Raw genomic sequence first — 12,154 nt, forward strand, 5'->3', positions numbered from 1 at the left:
CAAAGCACATCGATCCATCTCCCCAGCCCCAAGTTTAACTTTTATTGAAAACTCATATAAGTAAAATCATTCATTATTTATCCTCTCATGACAGCATTTCACTTAACACAAGTTCCTCTAGATTATTGCACATATTTCATGAGAAAGGATTTCCTTCTGTGTGTATGTGAATGCATATATTTGGGTTTTCAAGCATGAGTATGCATTTGGAAGTCAGAGGACAACCCTGAGTGTCATTCTGCAGGTGCCATATTCCATTTTATTGAGACAGGCTAAGATAGACTGACCAACAAATCCCCAGGATCCTGTCTTTGCATCCCCAGCATATGCCACCGTATGGCTTATTTTAAACATGAGAAAATCCTCTCACCACATAATAATCAAAACACTAAATGTACAGAACAAAGAAACAATATTAAAAGCCACAGGAGATAAAGGTCAAGTAACATATAAAGGCAGATATATTATAAGTACACAAGACAGAGACTTTAAAACTAAAAGGGCCTGGGCAGATATCATGCAGACCCTAAGAGACCAGGAATGCCATCCCAGACTACTTTCAATCACCATAGCTGGAGAAAACAAGATACTCCATGACAAAACAAAATTTATACAATATCTTTCCACTAACACAGCCCTATAAAGGATGTTAGAAGGAAAACTTCAATACAAGTAAGGTAACTACACCCAAGAAAACAAAGGAAATAAATACACACAGGCAAAAAACAAAAGAAGAGAAACACACACAAACACATAACCACCAATATCAATATTACAGCAATCAGTAATCACTGATCATTAATATCTCTCAACATCAATGGTCTCAATACCCCAATACAAAGACAGGGGCTAACAGAATGGATAAGAAAACTGGATCCATCACTCTTCTGCATACAAGAAACATACCTTAGCAATAAAGATAGACATTACCTCAGAATAAAGAACTGGAAAAAAGCTTTTTGAAGCTAACAAACCCAAGAAACAAGCAGGAGTAGCCATTCTAATATATAATGAAATAGACTTTTAACAACAACAAAAAATAATCACTAGAGGTCGGGAAGAGCACTTCATACTCATCAAAGGAAAAATGACATCTTAATTCTGAACATCAGCACCCCCAAAGCAGGGCACCTATGTTCATTTAAAAAATTACTAAAGCTTAAATCATACACTGAACCCCACATATAAATAGGGGAAGACTTTAATACCCTACCCTCACCAATTGGCAGGTCAACAGGACAGACACTAAACAGAGAAATAATAAACTAATTGTTATGAATCCAGTGAACCTATCTACAGATATCTACAGAAAATTTCACTCAACCATAAAAGGATAAACTCAATACCTCATGGAACCTTCTCCAAAACCGACCATATACCAGGTCACAAAGCAAGCCTCAACAGACACAACAAGATTGAAATTATCCCTTGTATGTTATCAGACTAACATGGACTAAAGCTAGAACTCAACAGCAACAGAAATAACAGAAAGTTTGCAAACTAATGGAAAGTGAACAAATCTATACTCAGTGACCACAGGGTCAGGGACGAAAGAAAGAAATTAAAGACTTTCTAGAATTCAATGGAAATGAAGGCTCAACATACGCAAACTTATGTGACACAATGAAAGCAATGCTAAAAGAAAAGTTCATAGCAATAAGGGTCTTCATAAAAGGAATTGGAGAGATCTCATACTAGCAATTTAACGGCACATCTGAAAGCTCTAGAACAAAAAGAAGCAAACACATCCAAGAGGAGTAGATGACAGGAAATAATCAAACTCGGAGGAAAATCAATAACAGAAAAAAAGCAATACAAAAAATCAATGAAAGTAAAAACTTGTTCTTTGTGAAAATCAACAAGATAGATAAACCCTTAGCCAAACTAACTGAAATGCATAAAGATAATAGGCAAATAAACAAAATCAACAATGAAAAGAAGACATTACAACAGACACTGAGGAAATCCAAAGAATCATTAGGTGTAACTTCAAAAACCTGTAATCCACAAAATTCTAAAATCTAAATAAAACGGATAATTTTCATGATAGAGTCCACTTAACAAATTTAAACAAATATCAGGAAATAGTCATAAAATAAACAAATAACAAATAAAAGGAAATAGTCATAAGGAAATGGAAGCATTTATTAGAAGTCTCCCAACCAAAAAATCCCAGGACCAAATAGTTTCAGTGCAGAATTCTACTGAACTTTCAAAGAGGAGCTAATACTAATATTTCTCAATCTATTCCACAAAATAGAAACACAATGAATATTACCAACCTCATTCTATGAAGCTACAGTTACCCTGATACCTAAACCACACAAAGATTCAACCAAGAAATATAATTTCAAACCTATATCCCTCATGAACATTGATGCAAAAAATACTCAATAAAATACCTGCAAGCCAAATCCAAGAACACATCAAAAGCATCATCTACCATAACCAAGTAAGGATGCAGGAATGGTTTAACATACAGAAATACATCAGTGTAATCCACAATATAAGTAAACTGGGAAAAAAAAACCCACATGATCATGAAAAAGCCTTTGACAAAATCCAACATCCCGTCATGATAAAAGTCTTGGAGATATCAGGGAAACAAGGAAACATACCAAAACATAATAAAGGCAATATACAGCAAGAAGATAGCCAACATGGAATTAAATGAAGAGAAACTGAAAGCAATTTCACTTAAATCTGGGATGAGACAATATTGTTAATTCTCTCTGTATCTATTCAACATTGTACTTGAAGTTCTAGCTAGTGCAAGAGACAACCAAAGGAGATCAAGTGATAGAATTTGGAAAGGAAGGAGTCAAAGTATCTCTGTTCATAGATGATATGAGAGTATGCATAAGTGAAACCCAAACCTCCACCAGAAAGCTCCTGCAGTTGATAAACTTCTTGACCAAAGTGGCTAGGTATAACATTAATTTCAAAAAATCAGTAAGCCTCCTTTGCACAAAAGATAAATGATCTGAGAAAGAAATTAAGGAAACAATACCCTTCACAATAGGCAAAACAATATAACATTTTGGTGTAACTCAAACCAAGCAAGTGAAAAACTTCACTTCTTTCCTCTGAGGAAATAAATTGAAGAAGATATCAGACGATGGAGAGATCTCCCATGCTCGTGAACCTGTAGAATTAACATTGTAAAAACGGCCATATTACCCAAAGCAATCTACCAGAGTCAATGCAATTCCCATCAAAATCCAAACAAAATTCTTCTTTTTTTTTTTTTAGTATTAGTTACAGTTTGTTAACTTTGTATCTCAGCTGTATCCCCCTCCCTAATTCCCTCCCAATCCTACACTCCCTCCCTGCCCCTTTCCAAGACCACTGATAGGGGAGGACCTCCTCCCCTTTCATCTGACCCTGGATTATCAGGAATCTTCAGGACTGGCTGTAAAGTCCTCCTCTATGGCCTAACAGTACTGCTCCTCCCTCGGGGGGGAGGGGGGGTTAAAGAGCCAGCCATTGAGGTAATGTCATAAATAGTCCTTGTTCCCTTTACTAGGGAAACCTACTTGGATACTGAACTACCATGGGCTACATCTGAGCAGGGGTTCTAGGTTACATCCATACATGGTCCTTGGTTGGAGAAACAGTCTCATAAAAGACCTCTGTGCCCAGATATATTTGGTCCTTGTGGAGCTTCTGTCCTCTCCAGGTCATACTAACTCCCCCTTCTTCCAACACAATTCTTTACAAACCTTAAAAGAGCCATTTTGAACTTCATTTTTTTTTCTAATTTTTTTCCCAAAACTCTCAGGATAGCTAAAACAATTCTGTACAATAAACTGGAGGTATCACCATCCCTGTTTTGAAGCTGTACTACAGAGCAATAGTAATAAAAACTGCATGGTACTGGCATAAAGACAGACAAGTTGATCAACAAAATTTAATTGAAGACCCAGAAATAAATCCACACACCTATAGCCATTTGATTATTGACAAAGAAGCTAAACAATACAATGGAACAAAAGAAAACATCTTCAACAAACAGCGCTGGTCTAACTGGATGTCTGCATGTAGATATATGCAAATAGATCCATTTCTATCACCCTGCACAGAACTCAAATCCAAGGGGATCAAAGACCTCAAAATAAAACCCAAAGCACTAAATCTAATAGAAGAGAAAGTAGAGAAGTGTCGCGCGCAGCCCTCGCCGATAAGGACGACGCAGCAACAACGGATTTGTCCAGCAGCAACTTTATTGTGAGGCTCTTAACAGCAGATGGAGAAGGACCCCGAACCCTCTGTGCGTTCTGCTTAAGTAGCCAGCAGGGTGACTTGTTCGTCTGTAATTGGTGCTCCACACAAAACCCAATTAGCATGTGGTCTCCAAATGGAGGACCACACAAGCCTACATTAGCATAAGGCGGCGCATGTGCAGATCGCAAAACAATGCTGGCAAGAAGAACCAGGAAGCAGGAAACCGGCGCCATCTTGTAATGGCGGGAGTGGCTCCCGACATCTCCCCCTTATTAATTTTATAAAAATCAGCCAGAGGAAAATATTACACCATGAGTTTTCCGATCAGCCTGCTGACTCAACAGCACCAGCGATCAAGGAGGTTACACGGTGCAGGAGACCCTCTGCACCCTTAGCCCCGTGCAATGGGAACCTGAGCCCTGGGGAGTGCAGAGGTCTGTCTAGAACAGCATCCTGGTGCAATGGGAACCTGTGCCCTTCAGGGGTGCTAAAAGTTCTGACAGAGTCTCAACGGCTGAGCACGTTAAGCCAGACTTGAGGGGAGGCTCCCTGTTCCACAGCCAACATAGCCTGAACCATGGCCACATTTTTGAAATGTTGTTGTCTTTTGAATCTGCAGAGCAACCAAAAACAGAGAAACAGTCCAGCCAGTAGCAACACTCCAAATATTCCCACGCCAACCCACTCCTTAAAATAGGCGAAAAATCTTGGGAAGACTTGTGCATCATGCATCACCGGCATGGGTCGAGGAAAGGCTGACAGGATCCCCCATCGAATCTCCTGGGTCTCCACCTCCAAGCTCGTCAGCAGTCCGTTCAACATCAGGATCAGGATCAGGGTCATCATGCTTCACCACCCGGGTCAATCGCGCCGGAACCCAAATTGGATTTTCTTGGTCCTGTGGGAAAATACACACAGCTCCCCTGGATCTTATTAAAATTGGATCCGGTCCTTTAATGATTATCAATGTTGCCGGAGTAGGTGCATCGTAACACAGCCCATACATCTAGAGTGGAGCATAGCACCTGTACTTGATGGCTAGTGTAAGGAGTAATAAGAGCAGAGAGCACAGCTGCTGCCAAGCCTTGATTTGTTACCGGTATTTGTTCATATACTTCAGGTGGGTATAAGGTCTGATTAACTACCCACTGGCCTTGTCCAGTAAGCATATCATAATTCCATTGAGGCCGTTGATTGGCTATATTTTGCTTTGCTTGAGCCATACACAGCTCTTGATAAATGGATTTCCAGTCTAAATATTGTCCCATAGTAAGACATGCTCTCACTGTTTTGGACCAGTCATCAGGAGTCATAGCTGCGGCTGCTAGTCTTTCTATCAGCGCCTGCGTAAATGAGGCGCTAATACCATAGGTTTGTACTGACTCCACCAAAGCCTTCAATTGTTTCAGATCCAACGGTGAGTGCTGCCTTTGATTTTGCGCATCTCCCCAGACGGGGAAAGCAGCCTGAATTTTCTTTCTTTCCTTTTCTGAAATTAATGAATTAGGAGCCATAGCCCTAGTAGCTTTACTCCTTTTTCTGACTTGGATCATTTCCTCGAGAGGGGGCGCTGTCGCACCATACCCTGGCGCATAAGGCGGGTCAGGGCCATATCTCTCTGCTTCATATTTTGCTGCTTCCTCATCTAATTCTGCTTGCTCATCAGGATCGAGCTCTATCTCTTCCTCTTCACTAGAGTCAGCAGATTGTCGTGGTTCCTCTTCCTCCGAGGACGTCTCCTCACCGGAAGAGGACTCCACCTTAAGAGTCTTAAACTTATCCAGGAGAGGGTACAACTTGTTAACCCCTTCCTTTTTGCTTGTATTTCCTTTAGTTTCTGATATCATCTTTGATTCTTTATTTTTTGACTCGAGTTTTGAAAGTTTTCCCGTGTTTTTGGGTTTTTTCTCCCTTTTGACTATTTCTTCTTTTTTATCCTTTTTTAATATTTCTTCCTTTTCTGCTTCTGATAGACTATCCTGATGGTCTGCTAACGCTCTTTGCCCCTCCTTTACACCCACTCTATCCCGTTTCCCACAATTAAGACACAGACAACACAACAAGACAAAAACGAGACTAACATTGAGGAACGGAATACACCAGACCACAGAAATTATACCTTGCAGAAAAGTACCGCGGTTTCGCACTGCTGGCTTGAATCCTCCTCCGACGAGCAGTCGGGGGTCCTTCGAGTTGTTCCTCCGCCCAGGGTTCGGCAGGTTTCCCGGGTTTCGGCACCACTTGTCGCGCGCAGCCCTCGCCGATAAGGACGACGCAGCAACAACGGATTTGTCCAGCAGCAACTTTATTGTGAGGCTCTTAACAGCAGATGGAGAAGGACCCCGAACCCTCTGTGCATTCTGCTTAAGTAGCCAGCAGGGTGACTTGTTCGTCTGTAATTGGTGCTCCACACAAAACCCAATTAGCATGTGGTCTCCAAATGGAGGACCACACAAGTCTACATTAGCATAAGGCGGCGCATGCGCAGATCGCAAAACAATGCTGGCAAGAAGAACCAGGAAGCAGGAAACCGGCGCCATCTTGTAATGGCGGGAGTGGCTCCCGACAGAGAAGAGCCTTGAGCTAATTGGCACATGTGACAGCTTACTGAATAGAACACCAACAGCACAGGCTCTAATATCAACAATCAATAAATGGGACTTCATGAAACTGAAAAGATTCTGTAAAGGAAAGAAAACTGTTAATAGAACAAAACAGTAGCCTACAGAGTGGGAAAAGATCTTCACCAACTCTGTATCTGACACAGGGCTAATATACAAATATATAAATAACTCAAGAAATTAGATACCAACAAACCAAATAACCCAATTTAAAAATTGAGTACAGACCTAAACCAAGAATTCTCAACAGAGGAATCTCAATTGGATGAGAAGAAATTGAGAACTTAAAGAAATGCTTAATGTCCTTAGCTATAAGAGAAATGCAAATCAACAAGACTCTGAGATTCACTTGTTGGAATGGCTAAGATCAAAATCTCAAGTAATAGCACGTGCTGGTGAGGATGCAGATCAAAGGGTATACTCCTTCATTACTGGTGGAAGTGTAAACTTGTACAATCACTGTGGAAATAAATCTGGTTGTTTATCAGAAAATTGGAAATAGTTCTACCTCAAAACCCAGCTATACCATTCATGGGCATATGCCTGAAAGACAACCCACAATATCAGAAGGACATTTTCTCAACTATGTTCATAAAAGCTTAATTCACAATAGCCAGAAACTGGAACAACCCAAATGTCCCTCAACTAAAGAATATATAAAGAAAATATAGTCCATTTACACACTGGAATACTTCACAACTATTAAAAATAAACGAAATCATGAAATTTGCAGGTAAATGGATGGAACTAGAAAATATTATCCTGAATGAAGTAACCCAGACCCAGAAAAACACACATGCTATGTACTCACTTATAAGTAGATATTAGCCATATAGTACAGGATAACCATTCTACAATCCACAGAAACAAAAAAATGTAAATAACAATGAGAGCCCAAGGTAGGATACTTGAAGCTCACACAGAAGAAAAAATAAAATGGACGTTAGAAGTGAATAAACAGAGATAACTGGATGGGAGAAGGACTGGGAAGGGGAACAAGGATGGACAACAAGTTGGGCAAGAGCAGAGGTGGGAGATGAGGGGCTGGGAGAGAGAAGGGAAACCGATTTGGTGCATCTCAGGGACAAGCTGAAGACCTGTGAAGGAGGTTCCTGGCAGGATATGAGGTGGCTCTAACTGAGACTCCTAGCAGCAGGGTATATAGGGTAAAGTAGCCACCTCCTATAGCCAGGCAGGACTTCCAGTGGAAGGAGGGTGACATCAAACCACTCATAAAACCTTTGATTCAAAATTTACCCTCCCTACAACGTGTGCAGGGATAAAGATGGAGCAGAGATTGAGGAGAGGGCCAAACAATGAGTGGCCCAACTTGAGACCCATCCTATAGGAGAGAGCCAATCCCTGACACTAATAATTATACTCTGATGTGCTTGCAGACAACAGCCTAAAATAATTGTCTTCTAAGAGGCTCAGTCCAGCAGTGGATGAAAACAGATGTAGAGATTCACAGCCAAACATTAGGCAGAGCTCAAGGAATCTTGTGGAAGAGTTGGGTGCAGACGGATGGACCTGGAGGAGACAAAAACTTCACAAAAAAGCCAATAGAGTTAATTAACTGACGACCATGGAGGGTAACAAAAACTGAACCACCAACCAAAGAGCATGCATGGACTGGACCTAGGCTCCCTACACATATGCAGCTGATGGTTTTCATGATTATCCCCTAGCAAGTGGAGTAGGGGCTGTCTCTGACATGGACTTGGTTGTCTGCCTTTGGATCCCTTTCCTCTAGCTGGGATGCCTTGTTGGGCTTCAGGAGAAGAGGATGTGTTTAGTCCTGATGCAACTTGATTTCCTGGGGTGGGTTGGTGGAGAGGCTTCCCTTTTCTGAGGAGAAGAGGTCAGGGGAAGATGGTTGGAGGGTGGGATTGGGAGGAAAGGAGGGAGGGGCTTTGATCGGAATGTAAAGTGAATAAATAATTAATTTTAAACTACATTTTCCTTCTTTAGTTTCCTGTATACCGACAACAAGAAATGATCATTTTATTTGGACCGTTTTTTTCTTGGCTCTATTTTTAATCTGCTTGTAAGACCAAGGAGTAATTCTGATACTCTGATACTCTCATCTTTACAAGCTGTTTGTTAGTTTAGAAATTCCCACAGAACCATGTTTTCAATTTTAATGAAACTAACAAAAGCTAATTAACTCATCATAGTATAGTGTAAGCATCTAAGCTTAGACTTTTTAATTGGTTTGAAATTACTATCATTTATAAGTAACATTTTGTGTTACAATAACAACAATTTAAAAAGCATTGACTGACAACAAAATACACACACACATACACACACATAAAGTTTCTTAAGAGAGTTTTCTTAAAGGAAACTTGCAGGAGTCTCTGTGCAGATGGGAGAAATGTCTATTCGGTTGAATGCTTGCTGTAAAGCGTGGTGTTTGATATGTCAGCTACCATACAGAATAAGCTTGCTTTGTTTCAAATTCTGAATCAGTTGGGATCTCAGACATAACACTCAGTGGCTTATGGTTTAGAAGAGAACAATCTGAGAGACTGAGCTAATGAATTCAGTGCTGTTTTAGTGGAACAAAAAATTAACAAATACAGTTTTTATATTGTCATAATTGTATAGCAGTGATTTCCTTCTAACAGCTAAATGAAGAAACAGCAGAATGAGAGGAATGGGCAATTTCTATTAAATTTAATTTTTATGTTCCTAGTTCTTATGGTTTTGGAAATCAGAAACAAAAATCGAGATTTAGTCTTATTTTTTTTTATTAGCTAGGAAAAAGGAATGTATGCCCAATAGGCTTTTATGTAGAAATCAAACCTGTCTCATTCTCTACACAGAAGAGTCACAAATTTTCTGTTTTAATTTAGGGGAGAATTTTGCTAAGAAAAGTAGGTTACATGGCTCGATGGTAGATGAGTCCTGGCTGTGCAGGCATGTGTAACCAATAGGGTTAATACACACAGAAGACCTTGATGTCTTCTCTCTCTTTTTTTTCCTTTCTCCTTTCTCTTCTTTCTTCCTTTTTTCTTTCTTTCTTTCTCTTGTCTCTGTAGGGAATTTTTACCAAAGATAGAAGAAAACAAACAAAAAGTGAATTTAATGAGAGAGAAATTAAGAGGAAGCAAAGAAGAAACAGGGGAAATTAAAGGATGAAATAGGGAAGAAGGATTGGGTTAAGGAGGAGAAGCATAGCAGAGGATTTCAAAGGGAGGCTCAGAATGGCGGGCACATAATTGAAGCCTCTTTTTTTTTTATTTTTCTTTTTAGTTACATTTTGTTAACTCTGTGTCCCAGCTGTATCCCGCTCCCTCATTCCCTCCCCAACCCCACACTCCCTACCTGGTCTCCTCCCTGCCCCTTTCCAAGTCCCCTGATAGGGGAGGACCTCCTCCCCTTTCATCTGACCCTGTTTTATCAGGTATCTTCAGGGCTGGCTGCAAAGTCCTCCTCTGTGGCCTAACAGACTGCTCCTCCCCTGGGGGGGGGGTGTCAAACAGCCTGCCCTTGAGATCCTGTTAGAAATAGTCCGTGTTCCCCTTACTTTGGAAAACTACTTGGTTACTGAGCTACCACAGGCCACATCCGAGCAGAAGTTCTAGGTTATATCCATAGATGGTCCTTGGTTGAGTGTCAGTCTCAGAAAAGACCCTGTGCCCAGATATATTTGGTCCTTGTAGAGCTCCTATCCTTTCCATATCATACTAACTTCCCTTCTTTCATATGATTCCCTGCACTCTGCCGAGGGTTTGGTTATGAGTCTTAGTGTCTGCTTTGAAACACTGCTAGGTAGAGTCTCTTCTGTGTCAGTCCCTGGAAGAATACCCACTTCCATTTAGATGGCCTAAATTAAAAACCAATAGAGAAGAAAAGCAAACAAAAAATAATAGTTTTGTGGCTTAGTTGGGAGAGTGCTTGCAGAGTATATATGAAGCCTGGGTTTGATCCACTGCACTATATAAAACAGATGCAGTGGCGAAAGCCAGAGAGCCCTGCACTAAGGTGACAGAGACAAAAGGATCATAAGTTCAGGGTCATTCTCAGCCTCATAGTTCAAGGACATTCAAAGCTGTACAAAAGCCTGTTTCAAGAAGAAAAATAGATGAATATCTTTGGTTGAAGGAGGACAATCTTTTGTGACACTTAGAGTCCATCTTATAACATTTTTTTTTTCTTAAAAACAAAACAAAAAATCAAAAAGGGGACAAAGTTTCTGTTTCCCTTCGAGTGGCCAAATACAAAGCCTTAATGATCTCTCTTTTTTTCTCATATCTCCAATCAAAAGTACTGACAATAGGCAAAGCAACCTCAGTCTAGACCTGCATCCCATGTCTAAATATATGTTAACTTAACGTGCCAATAAAAGCAATGTCAAATGTTTATATACCAAGCCAAGATTTTCTTTCTAATCTGTAATTTTTAAACTGTCACTAACATACTTACCTGTATTGAAATCACCTTGGGATTAAAATTTAATTTCAGGACTCTCATTCTATTTTGAATCATTAAAACTTTAAGAAGGAACACTAAGGCTGAGTGCTAAGAATAACTCTTAGGAATGAGGTCTCACATTTGTCTTGTGTTTCTAACTTTTAGAAACACTTTGATTTCTCTGATAATTAATCCTTTAAAATTTCAAGATAGTCAGTTTTAGTAGTACACATCTGTAATACTATCACTCAGGACACTGAGGCAGGAGATTCACAAGTTAGAGTCCAGTATAAATTATGTAGTAATAGTTTGTCTCAAATAGTAAAAAAAAAAAAAAAATAAGAAGCAGAAGCAAGAAGAAGAAGAAAAAGGAAAGAAAGAAGGTCTAGCAAGCTCAGATAAAGGAGATTGACAAGGATAAAATGAAGGTACTAAAAAGGTTTGTATCTTATTTTTTTCTGGTTAACTATTGGCCAACTTAGAGCACAAATTCTAATGGTTATCATACTGTATTTCCTTTTCAACTTTTAAAACTAAATAAAATATTTTAGCTTGTTGTATAGAGCATGTATGCATGTGTGTTTGGATATGTGTGTGATACCAGTACACATGACTGTAGGTCTGGTCGATCCAGGCTAGTCTATCTAGCCAGATTACTCCCAGGAATAGCCTGGCTCTACCTATAATGCTGGGATTATAGGTAAGCTGCCATGTCTGTCTGCGTCTGTGTGCTAGGCATCCAAACTCTATTCTTCACAATTGCACAGCAAGCACCTATACCAGGGAAACATCTTCCATGCTCCTACAGTGTATTTCTTAAAATACAGTGATCAGAGTGTTATCACTTAAAACACTGTATATGAAAAGAATCTGAGTGTTAAGAAAGCCAC

The sequence above is a fragment of the Psammomys obesus genome, unplaced genomic scaffold (genome assembly GCF_907164565.1).
Source record: "Psammomys obesus unplaced genomic scaffold, mPsaObe1.curated_primary_1811, whole genome shotgun sequence".
NCBI classification, from domain to species: Eukaryota; Metazoa; Chordata; class Mammalia; order Rodentia; family Muridae; genus Psammomys; species Psammomys obesus.